We start from the raw sequence: 6,616 nt of genomic DNA, 5'->3' as shown, positions 1-6,616 counted from the left end.
AAATTCTATCAGCATATTGCGCAACCAGGGCTGGTAAAACCCTGGATCACTGCTATTCTAACTTCCGCGACGCATATAAGGCCCTCCCCCGCCGTCCTTTCAGGAAAAGCTGACCACGACTCCATTTTGTTGCTCCCTGCCTACAGACAGAAACTAAAACAGAAAGCTCCCACGCTCAGGTCTGTTCAAGGCTGATCCGACCAATCTGATTCCACGCTTCAAGAATGCTTCGATCACGTGGACTGGGATATGTTCCGAATTGCGTAAAACAACAACATTGATGAATACGCTTATTCGGTGAGCGAGTTCATTAGAAAGTGCATCGGCGATGTCGTACCCACAGCAACTATTAAAACATTCCCAAACCAGAAACCGTGCCTTGATGGCAGCATTCGCTCGAAACTGAATGCGCAAACCACTGCTTTTAATCAAGGCAAGGAGACCGGAAACATGACCGAATACAAACAGTGTAGTTATTCCCTCCGCAAGACAATCAAACAAGCTAAGCTTCAGTAACTGGTACACTTCACAAAATAGATGGAATCATGAGGTAGGAAAATTACGTGGATATATTGAAGTAATATCTCAAGACATCAGTCAGGAAGTTAAAGCTTGGTCGCAAATGGGTCTTCCAAATGGACAATGACCCCAAGCATACTTCCAAAGTTGTGGCAAAATGGCTTAAGGACAACAAAGTCAAGGTATTGGAGTGGCCATCACAAAGCCTTGACCTCAATCCCATAGAAAATTTGTGGGCAGAACTGAAAAAACGTGTGCGAGCAAGGAGGCCTACAAACCTGACTCAGTTACACCAGCTCTGTCAGGAGGAATGGGCCAAAATTCACCCAAATTATTGTGGGAAGCTTGTGGAAGGCTACCCAAAACGTTTGACCCAAGTTAAACATTTTAAAGGCAATGCTACCAAATACGAATTGAGTGTATGTAAACTTCTGACCCACTGGGAATGTGATGAAAGAAATAAAAGCTGAAATAAATAATTCTCTCTACTATTATTCTGACATTTCACATTCTTCAAATAAAGTGGTCATCCTAACTGACCTAATACAGAATTGTTTTACTAGGATTGAATGTCAGGAATTGTGAAAAACTGAGTTTAAATGTATTTGGCTAAGGTGGCTAAGGAAACTTGCGACTTCAACTGTATATTATGTCGTAAAAATTCAAATTCCTCTGTCCTAGATAAAAACAAGTGAATTATTGCAGCAGTCTTTCCCATACATTTCTTATTAGCAGCTCTTAGCCATTAAGTAGTTATCCAAACACCAAATACTCAAGATCTGGACTAAATATTGACCACATTTGTTTCACCCATTGACTGGTAGTCTAGCTTACAGTTCTGTCTGACTCACTTTTAATTATGCACACACCTTTGTGTGTGTGTGTGTGTGTGTGTGTGTGTGTGTGTGTGTGTGTGTGTGTGTGTGTGTGTGTGTGTGTGTGTGTGTGTGTGTGTTTTTTAGTCTGCCTAAGTGTGTATAGAGTGTCTTTTGAAGCTGAGCAGTATAAAAAAATAAAAATGTATTTTAAAAGAGATCAGAGCAGAGGACAAATTCAGCATCAGAAAATTCCTGTTTATCATTCAGCAGTGCTGACTTCTCCTCTCCCGTTAGGGAGCTCTGGAGGGGAAGGAGGAGAGTGACTCACACTGGAGCGAACGCACAACCACGGAGAAGAGAAGAGGTGGGAGGATGACATCACTACAGGGTCCAGTAGCACACTGAAGAGGTGCTACTGGACCCTGATACACACACACACACACACACACACACACACACACACACACACACACACACACACACACACACACACACACACACACACACACACGCATAAACACACTGAAACACACTCACACAGAAACAGACACACACTCACACAGAAACAGACACATGCACATACACACACACAGAAACAGACACACACAGACACACACAACTCTTCATCCCCATCTCCACCTACCACCCACGCCAAACTCCCCCGCCTGCATCATATATCCCATATCCTCACATCTCCCTCCGCACATGCACACTCAGCCCCCTTCCTTCCTCCCTACTTCCTCCACTCAGCCCCCCTCCCCCCTCTCCTCCCTACTTCCTCCACTCAGCCCCCCTCCCCCCTCTCCTCCCTACTTCCTCCACTCAGCCCCCCTCCCCCCTCTCCTCCCTACTTCCTCCACTCAGCCCCCCTCCCCCCTCTCCTCCCTACTTCCTCCACTCAGCCCCCCTCCCTCCTCTCCTCCCTACTTCCTCCTCCACTCTCCTCACTCTCCTCTCCTTTTGCCCCAAATAACACAGAGCATATTTTTCTGGCTATCCTGAGGAAACGTGTTCCGTGTCGTCGTTCAGCCACGACTCGTTGAAAGATATTAAGATATTACAGTTGTTTTTTATGTCCCGTTGGTAGAATAGTCTCGAACGGAGCTCATCCAGTTTATTCTCAAGTGATTTCACATTGACCAATAGAACGAATGGTAGAGGCGGGTTGCTCATTTACTTACGGAATTCTCAACAGAGCACCGTGATTTGCGCCCGACTGTATTTCCTTATTTCGGGCCTTGTCCGGGAGCAATACCATTCGCGTCAGACTCATTAAATAAAAAATATTTGTCCAGTTCGAGCTGAGTAATCGCTGTTCTGATATCCAGAAGCTCTTTTTTTGGTCATAAGAGACAGTAGCATCAACATTATGTACAAAAAAATATATATATATACAGTATATATATATATATATATCACAAATGGTTAGGAGCCCGTAAAACGGCAGCCATCCCCTCCGGGGCCATTATTTTTTCACACCCTATATCAACTAAATGCAGGCCAGAGTGTGCAAGGCTGTCTGCAACTATATTGTAAACTTTCATACATAGACTAGGTTGTAGCAGGATGGGTTTAGGGAGAATTAGAGTATCGTGTAGTAACCTAAACCTATCGCTGTTACATTGAACTGGGTGACTGGAATATGAAGGACAGTAACCTAAACCTATCACTGTTACATTGAACTGGGTGAATGGAATATGAAGGACAGTAACCTAAACCAATCGCTGTTACATTGAACTGGGTGACTGGAATATGAAGGACAGTAACCTAAACCAATCGCTGTTACATTGAACTGGGTGACTGGAATATGAAGGACAGTAACCTAAACCTATCGCTGTTACATTGAACTGGGTGACTGGAATATGAAGGACAGTAACCTAAACCTATCGCTGTTACATTGAACTGGGTGACTGGAATATGAAGGACAGTAACCTAAACCTATCACTGTTACATTGAACTGGGTGACTGGAATATGAAGGACAGTAACCTAAACCTATCGCTGTTACATTGAACTGGGTGACTGGAATATGAAGGACAGTAACCTAAACCTATCGCTGTTACATTGAACTGGATGACTGGAATATGAAGGACAGTAACCTAAACCTATCGCTGTTACATTGAGCTGGATGAATGGAATATGAAGGACAGTAACCTAAACCTATCGCTGTTACATTGAACTGGGTGACTGGAATATGAAGGACAGTAACCTAAACCAATCGCTGTTACATTGAACTGGGTGACTGGAATATGAAGGACAGTAGCCTAAACCAATCGCTGTTACATTGAACTGGGTGACTGGAATATGAAGGACAGTAACCTAAACCTATCGCTGTTACATTGAACTGGATGAATGGAATATGAAGGACAGTAACCTAAACCTATCGCTGTTACATTGAACTGGGTGAATGGAATATGAAGGACAGTAACCTAAACCTATCGCTGTTACATTGAACTGGATGAATGGAATATGAAGGACAGTAACCTAAACCTATCGCTGTTACATTGAACTGGGTGAATGGAATATGAAGGACAGTAACCTAAACCTATCGCTGTTACATTGAACTGGATGAATGGAATATGAAGGACAGTAACCTAAACCTATCGCTGTTACATTGAACTGGGTGACTGGAATATGAAGGACAGTAACCTAAACCTATCGCTGTTACATTGAACTGGGTGAATGGAATATGAAGGACAGTAACCTAAACCAATCGCTGTTACATTGAACTGGGTGACTGGAATATGAAGGACAGTAACCTAAACCAATCGCTGTTACATTGAACTGGGTGAATGGAATATGAAGGACAGTAACCTAAACCAATCACTGTTACATTGAACTGGGTGACTGGAATATGAAGGACAGTAACCTAAACCAATCGCTGTTACATTGAACTGGATGAATGGAATATGAAGGACAGTAACCTAAACCAATCGCTGTTACATTGAACTGGGTGAATGGAATATGAAGGACAGTAACCTAAACCTATCGCTGTTACATTGAACTGGGTGAATGGAATATGAAGGACAGTAACCTAAACCAATCACTGTTACATTGAACTGGGTGACTGGAATATGAAGGACAGTAACCTAAACCAATCGCTGTTACATTGAACTGGGTGACTGGAATATGAAGGACAGTAACCTAAACCAATCGCTGTTACATTGAACTGGGTGAATGGAATATGAAGGACAGTAACCTAAACCTATCGCTGTTACATTGAACTGGGTGACTGGAATATGAAGGACAGTAACCTAAACCTATCGCTGTTACATTGAACTGGGTGACTGGAATATGAAGGACAGTAACCTAAACCTATCGCTGTTACATTGAACTGGGTGACTGGAATATGAAGGACAGTAACCTAAACCTATCACTGTTACATTGAACTGGGTGACTGGAATATGAAGGACAGTAACCTAAACCTATCGCTGTTACATTGAACTGGGTGACTGGAATATGAAGGACAGTAACCTAAACCTATCACTGTTACATTGAACTGGGTGACTGGAATATGAAGGACAGTAACCTAAACCTATCGCTGTTACATTGAACTGGGTGACTGGAATATGAAGGACAGTAACCTAAACCTATCGCTGTTACATTGAACTGGATGACTGGAATATGAAGGACAGTAACCTAAACCTATCGCTGTTACATTGAGCTGGATGAATGGAATATGAAGGACAGTAACCTAAACCTATCGCTGTTACATTGAACTGGGTGACTGGAATATGAAGGACAGTAACCTAAACCAATCGCTGTTACATTGAACTGGGTGACTGGAATATGAAGGACAGTAGCCTAAACCAATCGCTGTTACATTGAACTGGGTGACTGGAATATGAAGGACAGTAACCTAAACCAATCGCTGTTACATTGAACTGGGTGACTGGAATATGAAGGACAGTAACCTAAACCAATCGCTGTTACATTGAACTGGGTGACTGGAATATGAAGGACAGTAACCTAAACCTATCGCTGTTACATTGAACTGGATGAATGGAATATGAAGGACAGTAACCTAAACCTATCGCTGTTACATTGAACTGGATGAATGGAATATGAAGGACAGTAACCTAAACCTATCGCTGTTACATTGAACTGGGTGAATGTAATATGAAGGACAGTAACCTAAACCTATCGCTGTTACATTGAACTGGATGAATGGAATATGAAGGACAGTAACCTAAACCTATCGCTGTTACATTGAACTGGGTGACTGGAATATGAAGGACAGTAACCTAAACCTATCGCTGTTACATTGAACTGGGTGAATGGAATATGAAGGACAGTAACCTAAACCAATCGCTGTTACATTGAACTGGGTGACTGGAATATGAAGGACAGTAACCTAAACCAATCGCTGTTACATTGAACTGGGTGAATGGAATATGAAGGACAGTAACCTAAACCAATCACTGTTACATTGAACTGGGTGACTGGAATATGAAGGACAGTAACCTAAACCAATCGCTGTTACATTGAACTGGGTGACTGGAATATGAAGGACAGTAACCTAAACCAATCGCTGTTACATTGAACTGGGTGACTGGAATATGAAGGACAGTAACCTAAACCTATCGCTGTTACATTGAACTGGATGAATGGAATATGAAGGACAGTAACCTAAACCTATCGCTGTTACATTGAACTGGATGAATGGAATATGAAGGACAGTAACCTAAACCTATCGCTGTTACATTGAACTGGGTGAATGGAATATGAAGGACAGTAACCTAAACCTATCGCTGTTACATTGAACTGGATGAATGGAATATGAAGGACAGTAACCTAAACCTATCGCTGTTACATTGAACTGGGTGACTGGAATATGAAGGACAGTAACCTAAACCTATCGCTGTTACATTGAACTGGGTGAATGGAATATGAAGGACAGTAACCTAAACCAATCGCTGTTACATTGAACTGGGTGACTGGAATATGAAGGACAGTAACCTAAACCAATCGCTGTTACATTGAACTGGGTGAATGGAATATGAAGGACAGTAACCTAAACCAATCACTGTTACATTGAACTGGGTGACTGGAATATGAAGGACAGTAACCTAAACCAATCGCTGTTACATTGAACTGGATGAATGGAATATGAAGGACAGTAACCTAAACCAATCGCTGTTACATTGAACTGGGTGAATGGAATATGAAGGACAGTAACCTAAACCTATCGCTGTTACATTGAACTGGGTGAATGGAATATGAAGGACAGTAACCTAAACCAATCACTGTTACATTGAACTGGGTGACTGGAATATGAAGG

Source organism: Oncorhynchus mykiss, chromosome 4 (genome assembly GCF_057628025.1).
Source record: "Oncorhynchus mykiss isolate SJ-2025 chromosome 4, ASM5762802v1, whole genome shotgun sequence".
NCBI classification, from domain to species: domain Eukaryota; kingdom Metazoa; phylum Chordata; class Actinopteri; order Salmoniformes; family Salmonidae; genus Oncorhynchus; species Oncorhynchus mykiss.
This window is presented reverse-complemented; position numbering follows the sequence as displayed.